The 19,205-nt window shown below is 33.6% G+C and overlaps 2 long non-coding RNA genes across 3 annotated transcripts; both read left to right on the top strand.

Annotated features, from left to right (window-relative positions):
• Positions 1 to 3,944: 3,944 nt before the first annotated feature.
• On the top strand, positions 3,945 to 8,953 carry LOC137490744 (uncharacterized). Of its 2 annotated transcripts, none has more exons than XR_012401179.1 (6): positions 3,945 to 5,424; positions 5,729 to 5,784; positions 6,271 to 6,330; positions 7,128 to 7,242; positions 7,507 to 7,618; positions 8,720 to 8,953. It is a non-coding gene; the product is annotated as an uncharacterized lncRNA (long non-coding RNA). The 2 variants fall into 2 exon arrangements; XR_012401180.1 differs by lacking the exon at positions 3,945 to 5,424 and adding an exon at positions 5,543 to 5,630.
• A 3,674-nt stretch (positions 8,954 to 12,627) lies between these two features.
• LOC141381270 (uncharacterized) lies at positions 12,628 to 15,435 on the top strand. Its single transcript, XR_012401181.1, has 3 exons — positions 12,628 to 12,733; positions 13,897 to 14,063; positions 15,063 to 15,435. It is a non-coding gene; the product is annotated as an uncharacterized lncRNA (long non-coding RNA).
• Positions 15,436 to 19,205: the final 3,770 nt, after the last annotated feature.

Below are 19,205 nucleotides of genomic sequence, written 5' to 3'. Positions count from 1 at the left end.
TAAATGGGTGGCACGGTAGCCCCGTGGTTAGCCCTGTTGCCTCACAGCAAGAACGTCACTGGTTCTAGTCCTTATCAAGCCAGCTGACATTTCTGTGCAGAGTTTACACGTCCCCCCCCCCCCCCCCCCCCATGCCATTGATAAGTTCTAGTCCTTATCAAGCCAGCTGACATTTCTGTGCAGAGTTTACACGTCCCCCCCCCGTGCTCACTTGGGTTTCCCCCGAGTTCCCCGGTGTCCTCCCACCATCCAAAAACATACAACTTCGTTTAATTGACTAATCCAAATTGGCATCATAGACATGCTCCTAGTAAGTAGTTATCTCTTAAAAGCAATCATTGTATGTTCAATAGGTACTACTGCAGGGGAGTTCTCAAGATCTATCTGAGCTCAAACTCCCTCTCACCTTGCGAACAAAAGGGAGCCCCGGGCTCGAGGATCTTATGAGCTCAGGGCTCTCTCCCGGGACAGCATGCCAAACAAGCTTTATTATCAATCATCAGCTAAGTCTGAACTCTTGAATTCAAGGAACATTTTGATAAAATAGATAAAAACAGATAAAATGTGTGATTAAATTGTGATTAATCATGAGTAAACTAATCACGATTAATATTATAATGAATTGACAGCATTAATGTGTCTCACTACTCAATTCTCATTACTAATATAAATAGCATTTTTGCTAGTTCTTCCCACTTTTTCCCATCACTTCTCTTTTTATTTATTTTTTTTACTTTTACTTACATTTTTTTTCTTCTTATATCTGCTAAAATTCTATCAGTTCAGTTTGTTTGCTTAATCTTACTTAGACTCACAAACAAACAGAGAATGTTGTAATATATTGTAAATATTGCTAAGGCAAGGAAAATATTTCACAGACAACATTCTTTTTTAAATTTGTTTCTTTTTCACCTCAAGTAGACTGTGTAATTTACATTAAAAAAAGATACTGAGGAGAATAGTGACATAAATTGTTTACATCTCAGCTTCATAAATTAAACAACTTTTTAAAATCTTTTCTGAATCAGCAAAATTGTTAGCATTAGAAATACCATAATAATATGATCAATAGATTTACTGCATTGATGTGTTTTTTTGTCATAAACTAAGATTGCATTCGAAATTGCCTACTACTCAGTCGGTACTGCATTTGAATTTACTACTCGATCATTAGAAAAGTACGTTCTGTACAGTATGAATGTAAGTAGTATGAATTGAACTCGGACGAACTAGATCCACCATTTTGTCATCATCACGTGACCTACCTGAATCAGTTGCGTGGTATCAGTCCCATTGGTGAATTCTATTGCAGTGCATCATGGGATAGGGTAGCATTCAGTGGATCCACACTTAAGAATCTCGTTGGAAGTAGTCATAGTGATACTTCTCGCATACTGTTTTTAGCAAATTATTAGTGTGGAAGAATGCGATTTTGGAAAAGTGGTGCTCGCTGCAGAGCCATTTGGGCGAGCTGAGCTCCAGCGAGGGGGAGCTTGAGCTTGAGCTCCACCTTTTTTGCACTTCTTCTACGAATGATGTCACTGAGGGTAGGGTTAGGGGTGGGGTTGGTGTACGCATTAAAACAGCTTACAGGAGGAGGAGCGAGAGCTCATGCTCCCCCTCGCTGGAGCTCAGCTCTTCTCAAATGGCTCTGCAGAGAGCACCCTCTCATTTTGGACGCAACCTCAACACTTAAATGTCATCTTACTAGGTACAGATTACTTGGAGGTTTAGAGCAAAACATTAAATGTTTATGCATTTTATGCAAACTAAACTATTTTGGAAATTTAATTGATTTACATTTGTGTCCACGCAAATAATTAGTGCTCTAAGCTGCTATATTTACCAAAATGAAAAGAAAAAGTGTTTTACTTACACCCTCCCGCATATATTCACATTGGCTATTAAATGTTTTATGTATAGTATCAGCTATATTATAAAGAATCATAACACTCCTTTCTTGCATGATTTAATCCAGTTTAAAATGTTTAAGTGAAACATAACTGGTTGATGAAAAGTGAGAGAAGGAGAAAGCATGTGCACTTACATATAAAGTTTGTAGTGGTTGTAAATGGTAGTGACTGTTTAGCAATCGATTCCATGCACGTAATTCCAAGTGGGCTTTCATGTTACAAAAACATTAAATGATGCATCTAGAGCTGTCCAATATCTGCAGCAATTAAAAAAAAAAGTCCTCTGAATTTTGCAATATTTGCTTGCTTTAAAATCCAACACACGCTCATTGGAAATTTGTGCTTCAGCTTTTTTTTTTTTTTTTTTCACCACAGAGTACTTTTGACTGCAGTTTCTAGCTAAAATTAACACTACAGGGCAGTTTGAAGCCAACGTTTGTTCTTTTTTCACACTAGTGATAGTTACTAAGACATATTATCGACAAATAAAAATTTGTTTCTTGCAGTTCAACACCAAATAGATACCACAAAACAACATAACGATGTCTACAAATTGTAATCGAATATGTTTTTTTTAAATAACATAGTTCCACAAAAGAGAGAAAAGCAATACAAATATCAAGGCTAAATTACGTGGTTACATGGTGTTTTTACTAATGATTGCTTTTAAAAACACTTTTGTTTATGTCTAGGGAAGGATTAAGGTTGGTGATCTTCAGGATAAAACCAATGCTTTCTCGAGACAATTTGTAATTTTTAGATTTAGTGCCAAATATGTATGAAGTCATACAACCTCATTCTTGCAATTTAGTACGCCTTGGTTATCCCCCAATGATGATTGGGTTTAGGGGTGAGGTTGGGTGCCATGCCTCTTATTAAAAATTTAACATTTACGTATGACTGAACTAAAAATTAGCCACTAAACTGACAAAACGTAAAATAGTTACCTTTTCTCATGAGATCAGTCTGAACAAAACCCCATCATGTAGATGTGCACACTGAAATATCTGAAATATCTATCTGAAACCTTCAAAAAAAAAGTACCTTAGGTAACATATTTCAGATTCACAAAAATGTAGACACTGACCTCTTGTGAATTTTTATTAATTCATTTTCTTGTCTGCTTAGTCCCTTTATTAATCCGGGGTCGCCACAGTGGAATGAACCGCCAACTTATCCAGCAAGTTTTTTGCGCTCTTCCAGCCGCAACCATCTCTGGAAAAAATCCATACACACGCTCATACACTACGGACACTTTAGCCAACCCAATGCACCTGTACCGCATGTCTTTGGACTGTAGGGGAAACCGGAGCACACCCACGCGAACGCAGGGAGAACATGCAAACTCCACACAGAAACGCCAACAGAGCCGAGGCTCGAACCAGCGACCCAGCGACTTTCTTGCTGTGAGGCAACAGCACTACCTACTGCACCACTGCTTCGCCCCTCTAGTGAATTTGCCATCTCAAACAAGCAACAAAACGTACCCAGAGCAAAGTATTTTACATTTTGCACACAAATGCATCCCGAAGCATGTATTTCCAATAAGCCTGGGTTGTTAAAATCTGTCATCTCAAATCAGAAAACCCTGGAGGCACTGGAAAATACGTTCAATTGTTTTTTGTTTTGTTTTTTAGGGGTCTGATTGCTGTGCATCTGGTATGGCAAATTGTCCTGAGAGATCAGTTGAGTGGTGTGGGATTGACACAGCCCCTGTCTCTGTGTTCTCCAGTGGCGGTTTGTGCTACACTTGACGGCGGGCCGCTTAACAAGGCCTTCACTCAAGCCTGAGCAGCCCATCATCACACTGTCCCCCTCTCCTACGCTCAGGTCAAGGGTGTTTGACACCTCTGCTTCAGCCGAGCACACAGCAATTCCTGACGTTCAGGGTGCCACATTCTGCGGTGTAATGATTTAAAGAGACAGCTCATCCAATCCCCCCAAAAAATCTGTTTTTATGTATTCTTCCTTGTGTCATTTCTTTATTTTGTGAAAGAAATATATATATATATATATATATATATATATATATACACTGTAAACGATTTCTGTTGTTTTCACGGTATTATACTGCATTTCTCAACAGTTGTTTACTGTATAAGCTGTGCACAGTGTGTTACTGTATATATTGCTGTTTTCACAGCATGATAATGTATTCTCAACATTTCCATACTGTGAACATGATTAACAGTATGCTACTGCAGATTTTACAATGAATTTTGGGAAAAAATCAGTTACTGTGCATCTAAATACAGTACTGCAAATGACCATGAAAAACTCTACACACACTTTATATTATTATTATGTTTATTTATTTTTTTTGACAAAGTATTTTGTGAAGAAAAATAAAATAACCTATTTCTTCAGACTGTTAAGTGCATAAAGCTGTCCCCTGGTTTTCCATATTTGGGTGTACTGCACCTTAATTTTATAAGGTTAACATGAAAATATTAAATCATTTTTAAACAACATAAATTTGTGCTTAACCAAAACGTAAACTGGAAAAAAAGTAATTGATTCATGAAACCAAAGTTAGCTTAAATGTCATAATGACCAGCCTGCTTTAGACGGATTCATGAGGTTAGGGCACCCGTCATCACCATGGAGGTCACATATCTCCGCATTTTCAAAACAATATTTTAAAATACCCACCATCTCTATAAATAAACCACAGACTTGAGTTTAAAACAACTACATTCCCGCATGAAAAACGGTTAAAACTAAATTTCATAACACATTCATTATAGAGCCATCTAAGACCGGGGCAAGTCTCACATGTCTAGCCGATTATAACCTCGTTTCGCCGGATACATGAGTGATGATGGACACCCTGGAGGTCAGAATCTCCGCTATCGGCAAAGCACGCTTACAATTTACACATGATATCTATAAATAAACCACAGATTTAAGTTTGTAAGAACTACATTCTCGCATGAAACACTGTTAAAATTTCATTTCGTGACATATTAAACGCAATATTTATAATATTAGCTGGGCTTTCTCATCCGCCATTACCATTTGCTTGTTGATGTGAAATGAATTCTGGGAGAAAAAAATATTAATTCTCAAAACACTTCAAACGAACTTTATTTGTATTGTCAAGGTCAGATATATGTAATAATTTCGCTGGTAAAGTGAATATAAAACAATGTTAAAATATTGTAATCAATATCACGTTTGCACTGGTTCGGTTCAGCACTCGAGCGACTCTGAATCGTATTGAACCGAATTGAACCGTTTGCTCGGGAATTATTTGATCACACGTGTTCACAAGCACATTCAGCAATATGCAATTAGTGTATAATTAGTGTATAAATGCGCGTGGCCAAGCAGTATAACGAAATAGTAATGAATCATATACAAAAAGGAATCTGTTTTAGGCGGATTCGATTCTTTACTGTTCACTAAGGAGCCGATTCATAGAACCGAACGGACACGACTCGACCTGCAGGCAACGGCTCTCCTAATTTGAAATTCACCTGTCGTCTTTCATCCAGCGAATTCATCCTCGGTAAGTGTTTTAAAGTCAAATTTTGTCCGTTAAAGGGTTGTTTTATAAGTATTTCTGTGTATTGTGTGTGTAATTTAAAAGAATTAACCAAGTGACATTAGTTGTAGGTTCTTATGTTATGTCACGCTATCCGTTAACAAACGGTATTTTAAACAAGAAATAACAGACGCCAGGCGGTCATTGTAGTGTTTGCGAGGTATTGTACAGTAAGTTTAGCTTGAGTGAGTTTTTGACCATACGTTAAGTTACCTGAAAAACATAACTTCAACTTATTGTAACTGCATTAATGAATTCTCTATTTCAGCACAACACTGAGATGAAGGCGAAGTCACCATGAAAAGTTAAACGTTTACCGTTAAGGTAAGCTCTGGTCTTCACATAACGTTAGTCATTATGACTAAGCTATCATTATGGTAAAATTTTTCAACTGTAAGTTAGTTATTTAAACTAAACTCATAATGAAATGAGTCTTAACTGTTTTATTAAATGGAGCTGAAAATTAAATGCAGTTGAATTATTTTAAGCTAACGTTAATATTAACAAAATACATATTAATTGTCTATTTCTCAATAATGTTAATGAGCTTGATGTATAGTGTGTCATTAATTGTACATTTAATTTTTGGTGTTCAGGTGTAATTTTTGGCTGAGGTGAGTGTACGTTCTGAGTACACAGATATAAGCCAAAGTCATATCCATCCTAATCTAAGAGAAATTGATGGGTTCAGGGAATGATTTGTGTACAAATGTATTTTAACCCCATACAGATTGGTATGGTTGTACCATAGATTTAGATTAATTAATGTTAAGTCTTATTTTACTCTTATTATATTTATCTGTTTTTCAGCTACAATAATTGATGTTGAAAAACTGATGCTACCAATCACTCCTCACTTGATTATTCAAGGTAATGTCGATGTCTTCCTCATTTTGATTCGATTTTTAAATGTCAAGTTGTTCACAGATTTGTTGTGAGGAGTTTCATGTACAACCTCTTTTTCTTCTTCCAGCAGTTCCTAAGATAAAAAAAATCTGGTGTTAAAACAGCCACGGCTATGCTATTTGCCTACCAAGTGCTGAGTAAATATTAGACAAACATTTTTTTCTATAACTGTTGTCTGTGTTTATTAGCAATTTTACTGGGCATATGTGTTTGTTTTTTTTCAAACAGCCTGGAAACTGTAAGTTTAGTTCAATATGTTTTTTTATGCTATTCATTTTTGTCTTAACATGGATTGCATGTTGAAGCTATCGTTTTATAGTGAGAAAATGTAAGAGAATCACTGAATACAATGGCATAATGATTCTGCTTGTTCAAAGAAGGTACTTGATTTAGTTTTCCTTAAGCGACACATCAGTTTTTATGACTATTGCTTGACACTTGAATTGAAGGGACAGTTCACCCCAAAATGAAAATAATAGCATCTTTGGCATCCTCCACTTGTTTCAAAATAGTTATATATTTAATTTGTTCCGTTGAACACAAACTCGTATTTTTTAAAGAAATTTGGTTCAAATATGGATGTCAATAGTTACTGGTTACTAACATTCTTCAAAATATCTGCTTCAGTGTTTAACAGAAATTCAAACTAGTTTAAAACACGTGGAGTAAATAGTGGCAAAATAGTAAACTATTCCTATAAATATTTTATTCTGAGACTTTTATTTATATGTGTCTTGTCTTTTGTCATATTGTCCTTCTAGCCCAGATTGTGATGGACCTGGAATGCGACACCAGTTACTCTTAAGACAAGAACCGAATAAAGCACAGATGTGGAGGGATTTGCAGCCAAACTTACTGGAGGGAAGGAACCTTTAGGTAAAAACACCTGCTTTATTTAGATCTGAAGTATTTTATTTGACATAGAGATTTATTGTTTTAATTCTAATTTAAAGCAAACAAGGTTGAGCACCCCTGGTCTAAAAGCTCAAAAATGCTGTTTCCGTGATAAGGTTAAATGTAGTTTAGAAATAGATTCATTAGGATCAATGCTTAAAGTAAACATTTTCTTCTTTCTGTAGACCAAACATGTTTACTATCCCTCACATTTTAATAAATTGTTTCTGTTTTTGTTTCTTACAGTGTGGGTGAACATACTACCTGGATGTCCAACAAAGGCTGCACAAGAACTCATTTGATAGCACACATTCTGTCCTGTCTACATCTCTGATGACCTGGAAGTGCTTCGACATCAGTGAGTAATACATATTTATATAGTCATGCATACAGGATTTCTGTAAGCTTAGCTTTAATGTTAGTTTGTAATCAGCAGTGACTGTTTTAAAAAATTAAGTATTTAAATTATTCTCAACGTTTTACTGATGCTGTGCACAGTAACGTTATGATGATTTAGTTTGAGGAAATGTCACTAGAGGGTTTGTATAAAAAATAAATAAATAAATAAATTGTATGAAATGACTCGATAAAATGTTTATTTGTCTCGCTGACATGCCATCACTGCTGCATATTAAAATACAGTAATACGAATTGACCGCAGAATATTACCACAAACATTTCATTAAGTAGGCTAGACTGCTCTTTAGTTCTCTACTCAACTTTAACACATTTCCTCGTGTCACTGAGCCTCTCTGCAGATTTTGCCAAAAATGAATACTTAATGATTACTTTGTTTTATGCAAACCAAATATCAGTAACTCATCATTAGCATTATTTTAAAAAATCACCCACGGCTTTCATGTTCTCTAACGCAATCTTATCTGTAAGTTAGAAGTGGATTTATACGTGTTAAAAGCCTAAAAGTATTTAATTAACATTAGTCACGTTAAATTAGATTATTTTTATTTATTTAATTTTAAATATGTAGCCTCTTAAAGTGAGAATGAACTGTGTTCACCCCTCTTAAATTCGTGGAAGCACTAGTAGTGTGATCATGGAATCAGATATTCGAGCTATACAGAGTCGGACATTAAGTTAAGATGAGACTTTATTTTTTACACACTTGTGTGGACACCTGAATAGCAATCTTTAAGAACAATGCCCGCTGATCTTTTCCCCATTAACGTTAGTGTAATTGTGAATTGACAACAAACTGTATTTCACCAACAAAAACAATTTAAAAAACTGTTATATATATTATAACTGTTATATATATTTATATATATATATATATATATATATATATATATATATATATATATATATATATATATATATATATATATATATATATGTATCAAAAAACAACAGTGCAGTGTTTCGTTTCTGAATGAATTAAATGGTTTGAGGGATGATTAGTTTTTACGTCAGTGATTGATTTTGCCTGTCATTTTTGCAGGATCATCAAAAGTGCTGCTGCCCTTTTTCACTGTCCCTTTCCACATCATTTGGCCTTCATCATTTCCTGTCTTGTAGCAGTATTTTTACCTGTTTTTAAAATTGTAATAATTTTTGATGCATTAATTGTTGACTGGTTTTAATGATCAATTGTTTATTAGTGTTCTGTTGCTTTGTTATATTGAATTATTGCTACTGTTTTAGCATGGTTTACACAATAAACCTTTATTGTGAAGTTAAAGTTTCTGTTTCTTTATTTTTCTTGTATTTCTTGAACAGTTAAAATGACACTTGTGCAATTTTTGAACATTTTTACCCATTATAAAGTAGCACTATTAAATAAAATAAAATAACATTTAATAACTGTAAAATACTATACAGTAATAATAAAAGTAACGTTAAAATACCGTAGTTCTTCATGGTAAAAATGTACAATAAAATACTGTTTTCAGTTTTGCAGTATGTGTATCACTACTGTAATTGGTGTTACAGTAAAAATCAACAACAGTAAAATGATGTATTACATTTTACAGTAAATGTAATACTAATGTAATTAGTATTACAGTAATGTTACCGTTTTATGAAATACAGCAGCTACTGGATAATTGTTGCCAGTAACTTACTGTTGATTTAACAAGAAATCGTTTACAGTGTATACATATATATATATATATATATATATATATATATATATATATATATATATATATATATATATATATATATATATATATACATATATATATATATAATATTTAGCAGAATGTCTCAGGTGCTCTAAATGCTCATTCAAATCTGAACACAAATTAGAAAAAGAGATAAATATGAATACTTAGTAATTACAAAAGGAATTATATATACAGTTGAAGTCAGAAGTATTAGCCCCCTTTTAATATATATATATATATATATATATATATATATATATATATATATATATATATATATATATTTACCTTAAATGATGTTTAACAGAGCAAGGACATTTTAATTTTCTTCTGGGGAAAGTCTTATTTGTTTTATTTTCCCTAGAATAAAAACAGTTTTAGATTTTTTAAAAATCATTTTAAGGTCAATATTATTAGCCCTTTTAAGCTTCACATTTTTTTAGATGGTCTACAGATCAAACCATAGTTATACAATAAGTTGTCTAATTACCCTAACCTGCATAGTTGGCCTAATTAACCTAGTTAATCCTTTAAATGTCACTTTAAGCTGTATAGAAGTGTTTTGAAAAATCTCTGGTGAAATATTAATTACTGTCATCATGGCAAAAGAAATCCGATATTAGAAATGAATAATTAAAACTATGTTTAGAATTGTGTTGAGAAAATCTTCTCTCCGCTAAACAGAAATTGGGGAAAAAAAATAAACCAGGGGGCTAATAATTGTAATTTTTTTCATTCTAAATCAGTTTTAAATAAATTGAGAATTATAATAATTTTTAATAATTAAAACATTATTTTTAAAATATATTTTAAATGTTAAAATTTAGAGTACAGCTTAATTTAATTATACAAAAAAGGTTAAACAATTACCTATTCTTAAACCTGTTTTTAATTTATGAAAAACTAAGTTGATAGGAACATAATAATCTTATTTTTAATGTATATTATATTATATTATATTATATTATATTATATTATATTATATTATATTATTAGTTCTAAGTGTGCTAAGAGAGCTTTTAGCTTCAAAAACAGATTGGCTACTACAATATTAAAGGGAAGCAACATCATTTATTCATTTATTTATAAGCAGAAAATAATTTTCATTGAAACATGGTATTTCGTGATTTGTAATTTGAAATATAGTACAAATACATACTAACTATAATTAAGATTTATTTTTATTTTTTATAGTTTTTCACTGTGTGTGATTATAATACTACAGAAAAAAATGCTAAATGATTAACTATTGTTAAACATTTTTTTTCAAAGTTATTTTTATAGTATTTTTTATTATATTACTAGTCTTAAGTGTGCTCAGAAGCATACCTCATAGAAGTGCCCTCTCTGTTAGTGCGCTTTAACATTGTCTTCAAGTATAAATTTGAAATACAATACAAATACATACTCCAATACCTAAACAATCCTTTAAAATGACAATCTTGGGTGCCATTACTTTCATAAAGCAGCCTGGTTACTATAATAAAGGAAAAAAAAAAAAAAAACATCTTTATTAAATTCTTTTTCAAAGCAGAAAATACTTTTAGTTGAAATGTGGTATTTGGTGATTCATAATTTGGCATACACAACAACTACATACTATTCTATGTTTAAGACTTACTCTTTTTTTCTCAATGAAAGTGTTGGGCACCATTTCCATTATAATACTAAAGAAATAAAATGCTAAATGAATAACTATTGTTATTTATTTTTTATGACAATCTCATTTGATACTCTGAGATGCATAAAAAGTTAATTTTATGGTATTGTATAGCATTTTGCTTGTCTTAAGCGTGCTCAGAAACATACCTCATAGAAGTGCCCTTTCTGTAAGTACACTTTAACATTTAATTGTCTTTAAGTATAGATTTAAAATACAATACAAATACAGTACATACTACAATAACTATAATTAAACACTGTTTCAAAATGACAATCTTGGGCACCATTTACTTTCATAGAGCAGCCTGGTTACTATAATATTATATATATAAAAAATAATCATTATTTTTATAAGCAGAAAATACTTTTACTTTATTTGGTGATTCATAATTTGACATACACTACAAATACATACTACATGTGATTAAGATTTACACTTTTTTCCCCAAGTCTTGAGCGCCATTTACTTCCATTGTGTGGAAAAGATCAGCTTTATTATATATTAAAGTTTAATAAATTGTATTATTTTTTCTATTTTTTTTTTTTTTTTTTTTTTTTTTGAGCAGAACTTACTTAAAAATAATTAAAATTGTGGTATTTGGTGATTCACAAAATGTGACTCAACAGTTACAGGCACTGTCGCTTTAAGAACTCGTTTTTGAAGAGCTGCCCTTTAAACATATTCGTTGAAATACATAACACTGGCCTAATTAGTACTATTATCATTAGTGTTCATATTTCAAAATTATTAGCTTATATGCATCTCCTACTGGACTGGACCAATGTGGAATGATTTATTCAGTCATTATTTACTCATACATTTCTAAACTAATTATGAATTCTATGATATGATAAATTGAACACATACATAAGCCTTATTAGCATACTTATTAAGATCTTATGGTGTGAGTCACCTGATACGCCTTCTTCGAGTAAAAGAGCAGCAGTCAGTGCTGTTCCAGACTGATATGTGTTGAGTGTTTATGTGCAGTGAGTTGGCGAATTACACAGACGAGATGCATTGCTGTTGTCAAACTGTTAACTCACAGTTGCAGACTGTCGGTCTGGCTGCTTGTGTGGTCCATTAATAAGATTAATAATTCATTAATTACTCTCGTTTATGTTCCATGAGACAAAATTGGATGATTTATGACAATGCAAGGCGTGAAGCATTATGTTTGGGAATTAATAATAGAACACCTGAGATATTTTAGAGTGCATCACTACTCAATGGAGACAGAACACTGGATAAAGTAAAATGAAATAAATAAATAAATACATTTAGAGAGGTATTTTTTATCCAACAATTAAAATTCAGTCATCATTTACTCACCCTTTACCTGTTTTCGTTGAGTCTCTTTATTCTGTTGAACACAAACAAAGATATTTTGAAAATGGCTGAAAGCTGTAACTATCGACTTACAAAGTATTTGTTTGTTTGTTTTGTTACATCCCTTTGTTTGTCTTGTTTCATCTGTTTTTTTTTTTACCTATAGAGCACATCTAATTGACCACTTCCAGCTTGCTTGTTCCTGATTGGCCTACAGTGTTTTGAAAGTCATGACACAACTTCCTTGGCAGCCATCTTGTTTTTGGTCACTTGCTTTGTGCTTATTGAAACTTTTGTATGTGGTATAGTGCAGAGTTTTTAAATGTGTTAGGACTGTGAATATTTTTGGAGATTGGTAAGTACTGTTTTCTTTGCGTGACCACTGAGTTTCTATTGAAATTTGTGAGTACTTTTTGTTTTAGTGTTTGCTTTGTTTATGATACTTTGTTCTGCCGGCTTGTTTGACCTTAGTTGCCTGCTGACATAGATTTTTGGATTGTCCTTTTAATATGGTTGCCTGTTTTGTAAATAGTTTGTAAGTAGTGTGTGTGTGTGTGTGTGTGTGTGTATATATATATATATATATATATATATATATATATATATATATATATATTGGGATAGTAAGGAGTTTGATGCCATTTTATTTGTAAAACCTTTTGACCTCTGTTTTTGTGTTAGTTGGTAAGGGTTGTAAATTGCACTTTATTTCCTTTTGTTTTTTGATCAGGTAAGTTAGAGATTCAACATAAAAAAAATTTAGTTCGTTATTTTGGCCTTGTCAGCTCCCGAATTCTAACCCCAATAAATATTTGACTTCATTTTCGTAACTTTGTAAAAATTATTAGCCCCCTTGTTTGTTTGTTTTTCCCCAAAATTATTAGCCCCCTTGTTTATTTTTTCCCCCAATTTCTGTTAAACTGAGAGCAGAGTTTTTTTTTTTTTTTTTTTTTTTTAAACGCGTTTCTAATCATTATAGTTTTAATTACTAATTTCTATTAACTGATTTATTTTATGATGACAGTAAATAATATTTGACTAGATCTTTTTCAAGACACTTCTATACAGCCTAAAGTGACATTTTAAAGGCTTAACTTGGTTAATTAGGTTAACTAGGCAGGTTAGGATAATTAGGCAAGTTATAGTATAATGTTGTTTTGTTCTGTAGACAGTTGTAAAATTAAAATGGCTTTAAAAATTCTAAATTCTAAATTGCTATTCTAGCTAAAATAAAACAAATAAGACTTTCCTTGGACGGAAAAATATTATCAGACATACTGTAAAAAAATTCCTGCTCGGCTGAAACATAATTTGGAAAATATAAAAAAATAAATAAATAAATCGAAGGGGGGCTAATAATTCTGAAATCAACTGTATATTCATATATTGAATAATGTTGAACAACACAACATACTTTTGAGGATTTTTAGGTGAGAATGTAGTGGTTTACTATGCGTGATTGCTCCTATGCAGTTTATTTATAAGGATAATGTCTATTTTAAATATTTATCATTTCAGAGATGCTTCGCTTCAGCCGTCAACCTGTCATACTGAGCAGAGCAAAGACGGTTGACGTTCCACCACAAGATGGCAACAGAGACCACATAATAAGGCTTAAGGGGAGAAAAACAGCATTTCCCCAGCATATGTTTCAAACTACAGCTGAACAAATCATTACAGAACAGGTAAGTGTCATTCTAAGTCGATCTCTCTCTCTTTTCTTTGTTATATTTATACCATAGTTATCTGGTAGCGTTTGCTTTGTTTTTTTCTTTTTCGTGGTAAATCATTGTGATATTCCGATTGAAACAGAGAAACACCAGGAAATCTCTCCAGACTGATGGCATTTCATGCAGTTCAGCCTTATAATCCTAAAATGTGAGCAAAGTCACTTGTTTAGTCATCAGTTTAGACATTACGCTAGAGAATTATTCAAATACTAGCTCTAAAGGGACATTGGTAAACTAGCAACAGTTTCTGCTGTTCTGAAGTCAGCTGCAGATGCGAATGAATGACAGAAGAAAGTGGTTCCTGATACAAAAGTTTTTAGACTATCCATGTTTGATTTTCTTTTTATATACACATGATGTCATCGGACTATTCTATAAATACAATATCACACTCATAGTAGTGCGATGTGGCTCTGTATTGTCACTGGTGGGACACTAAGGCACTCGGCCTGTGGCCTCGAGCCAACGCATGCCTCCCACCAGAGCCAATATACCGCCATATCGCACTATTACTCATGTGATATTGCTATATCAGTTGCTATTTAGTATATGAGCACTAGAGGATTCCATAACAATGAAGATCATTGAATCATTGAAATAAACTGCATTTTAACATATTGTTAAACAGGAAATAGAATGTAGTTAATTGCATTTTAAACAATATTTACAATAGTGCTGGTTTTTATCAGTCTTTGTGTTTGCTAGTCTTACATTTCATAATAATAATTCTGTAAATATTTCCTTTGAAGTTCATTTGTTATCTGCAAGTATTTATTTTTCACTAAAGTTACATTTTTTTTTCAACTTTTATTTTTTATTGGAGTATGTTGTTTTTAAATTGACATCACTCAGCAGCCAAATCATTATTCAGAAAACTGACAACTTTATTTTTTAGACACATTTGCATTTTTTTTCACATAAAAGTGCTTCTCATTATCAGATTTGCTTTTGCAGATGTAGCAGATCGAACACAAGGATAACACATCCGAATGAGTGAAAACAAAGAAAAAAAAAAAATGTGTCAGCCGTGAAAGTAAAACGGGATTTCCCCACGGAGTTTAACAGTATCACTGCACCTGCAATAATAATATTCACCCATTCTAAGTTTTAAAAAAAAAGTATTAATTAGGAGGAAAAACAGTACTGAATGTGATAATTGAAGCAAAATATTATCAGGACAGAACTGTCACATGGCAGGCCATTTTTTTTTATATAGAATATATCTCTGTGCCAACGGGGAATATGCATACTGATCAAATGTACACTCTGCAAATCATTTTAGATAAAAGCTTCACTTCTGCCTAGTGAATAAATGTAAATGTGCTTTTAGTGTGTTTGGACTGTTTTCTAATGTAGCGATTCTCAGCCGCTGGTTTGTTCTGACAGGGTCACAGACACCAGGGAAAACACAATGCCAAATGCAAAGAATTATATGCAAATACAAGCATGCATAGTTAGCATAGCAACTTTAGTTTTCTATAACTTGTCAAAAGCTGATGCAAACTTGCCTGTCAGTTTGGAAAAGTCGGCTCACAAAAAAGGTATACATGGTGTGGATCCTGAGATGATTGAAACAACACTGAGGTTTGTCTCACAAAAAAATAAAAAATAAAAAAATAAATAAATATATATTTTAAAAAGTGTAAAAATCTGGGTCTTGAAGCTTTTGTAATGCAAATTCCTATAAAGGTAAAACCTCTTGCCTTATAATAGCACACATAATTATCTACTCCATTAATTTATTGCGAGCTGTTTACTCGGAAGTGTGGGTGAGGGAGGTAATTGTATGTATTGATTAGAATAATAATTAATATTTTTATTTTAATATATGCAATTAGGTTACCCAGACAACATAAACTTATGCAAAGAAAAAAGGCCACACTGCAGTCAAACATTCACACTAATAATGTAAATCCATTGTGTGCTGCTTGCTCAGAAGTTTGAGCGAGGGAGGTAATTTAATGTAGTGATTAGAATAATAATTAATATTTTTATCCTAATTTATGCAGTTAGGTTGCCCAGACAACAAAAAGTCATGCAAAGAAAAAAGGCCATATTGCAGTAGTCACAAGAATAATGCATAATAATACTATACAAATAATGTGAAGTTATTAGAAAATAATCTATTTATTATTTATTTTGTAATAATAATATGATAATTACCCATTTTGGCGGGGGTTTGCTTCAGGTGCTCTGGTTTCCCCCCACAAATCCAAAGATATGTGGTTTAAGTAAATTGGATAAGCTAAACTGTCTGTAGTGTATGAGTGAATATGTATGGATGTTTCCTATAGTGATGGGTTGCAGCTGGAAGGGCATCCGCTGCATAAATCATATGCTGGATAAGTTGGTGGTTCATACCACTGTGGTGACCCCAGATTAATAAAGGGACTAATCCGAAAAGAAAATGAATGAATGAATGAATGAATGAATGAATATGCTAATTAATTATTTTATATTACATGTCAATTCAAATCAATTGCTATTTAACTTTTAGGTATGAAAGGTAATTTTGCTGTCGTGTGAGACGTCCGCTGTTATGTGGAGAGGGGTCTGGATGCAGACCCGGTGCAGCGCAATCTGAGCAGCATCCAACGCCTTTTAATGCGTTCACCTAACCCAACCTCTAACCGTCAAAGTGACGTCACTCACTCCATTGAGTGCATTGTGTCTGACACTGCGCAGCTGATAGATGCAATCTAAGCTTGCATCATAAAGGCTGCATCCATTAATATTGGTTATGTGTTGACTGAAATAATACTTACCATATTAAATGGTTGTCAATAATGCGTTATCTATGTTCTATGTATCTATGTTTATCTTGACTCTAAGCACAAGGCTCGGCCTGTGTTTGTGTTCACCATGTGCTCCTCTGTTCCTCTCTCCTTGTTTACAGTTGCCATGCCGTCTTGTTTAGTCCTCATCTAGTTCTTGTTAATCTTAATGTCTACACGTGGTCCTTCTGTTTTTTCCTCTGTTTATATTGTGCTCGCTTTCCTCATGTCTTTGTCTGTTTTTTGTTACATGTTACTTGGCTGCGGTCACACTGGTCTTCTCTCCCCTTAGATTCCCCATAAATGTTGTCATCGTTTTAAAAGCACTAGCTTATAGAGATCCTTAAAGAGCCCCTATTATACATCAAAAAGGGTCATATTTTGGTTTTAAGGGTCTCCGACAACAGGCTGATATGCATGCAAGGTCAAAAAACACTTTCATGGCCTAAAATATGCCTTTATTTTCACTAGTGACTCCCATATGATTCGTTCAGCAATTAATTTGTTCCGAAACCCCTCCTTAGTGCAAAGCTAATCTGCATCGATTGGACCGATGACCATGACCGATGACCACCATTATCAATAATATTGAAGTCAGAGTGCAAAGTGTACGTGTGAGCATAACTGCCAACATTCCTGTTTTGCCTGGGAGCCTCCCACATTTCAGACCCATCTCCCACCACCCTTCTGTTTTGTTATTTATCCCAAGAAAACCCAGCAGTGGCGCAGTAGGTAGAGCTGTTGCCTCACAGCAAGAAGGTCGCTGGTTCGATCCTCGGCTCAGTTGGTGTTTCTGTGTGGAGTTTGCATGTTCTCCCTGTGTTCGCGTGGGTTTCCTCCGGGTGCTCCGGTTTCCCCCACAGTCATACAGGTGAATTGGGTAAGCTAAATTGTCTGTTGTGAATGAGTGTGTGTGGATGTTTCCCAGAGATGGGTTGCGGCTGAAAGGCATCCGCTGCGTAAAAATGTGCTGGATAAGTTGGAGGTTCATTCTGCTGTGGCAACCCTGGATTAATAAAGAGACTAAGCCGTCAAGAAAATTAATGAATGTATGAAACCCAGCAGTTTTCAATTGTCCTGAGGGCTCAAGTTTTGTATTGACGATTTGTATCAAGACGATGCATTTGAAACACTATGAGTCGACTCTTTTATTAATAAATCAATAGTTTTAAACACTGCGCTTTCAGATTTAAGCCTGTATATTTTACTTTACTTAGAATGGAAGGTCATTTTCAAAAACCCAGATTAGGGGCTCTTTAAGACTAACTAACTGTTAATAATATCTAAAAAACATTATTTTTATTTAGTATGATCCTTAAAGATTCCACATGAGTAAACACCAATGCATGAATTGTTTAATAACTACATTCATTCATTTAGTAATTCATTTTCCCTTTGGTTTAGTCCCTTCATCAATCTGGGATTCACTACAGCGGATTGAACCGCCAACTTATCCAGCATATGTTCTACGCAGAGGATGCCCTTCCAGCAGCAACTCATCTCTGGGAAACATCCATACACACTCATTCACACTCGTACACTAAGGACAATTTAGCCTACCCAAATTCACCTTGTACCGCACTGACTGTGGGGGAAACCGAAGCACCCAGAGGAAACCCAAGCAAACGCAGGTGGAACATGCAAACTCCATACAAAAACGCCAACTGACCCAGCCGAGGCTCGAACCAGCGACCTTCTTGCTGTGAGGCGACAGCACTACCTACTATGCCAACACATCCCCCTAAATAACTACATAAACTGTGAATTACACTGTACACTGAAATGTCAAACTTTATTTGGAGTTATATTGTGATGTGATTTAATATTGATTAGTAGTAGCCAATATAATCAGTTTACAGTACCTTTACCTACAGTAGTTTACTGTATAAATAAAAAAAAACAGCTTGCATGAGTTTAAGAAGTGTTCTAACACACAAAACACACCCACATTTACTGTGTCTTCATTTCTACATCTCACTGCTTTATGTCTGCAAAATAAAATATGAGCACTGAAGCTATTAATCCTTAAATACAGTTATTATTTCAGACCTGCAGTAGAATTTGCCGTTTAGATTTGTGTCTTTATCACAGTAGGTGGTGGTGAAAGTGGTGGTCTTTAAACTGAACTCATTCCACCAATTCTTTCAGAAAGGAATGTTTTATAAATGAGCTGGGTTATTCCAGAAAGAAAGTTATGTGATATACCTGGATAAGTTAGTGGATAACTTCAGCTTTTGTTTTTTTTTAAACTAAAGTTTCTTTCAGGACATGTACAGTAAGCTGCCATAGCAACTTACTTTATAAACATGAGGGTTAGGTTATG

Source organism: Danio rerio, chromosome 3 (assembly GCF_049306965.1).
Source record: "Danio rerio strain Tuebingen ecotype United States chromosome 3, GRCz12tu, whole genome shotgun sequence".
NCBI classification, from domain to species: Eukaryota; Metazoa; Chordata; class Actinopteri; order Cypriniformes; family Danionidae; genus Danio; species Danio rerio.
Note: the sequence above shows the minus strand (reverse complement) of the source record. Positions and strands in the feature narration are given on the sequence as shown.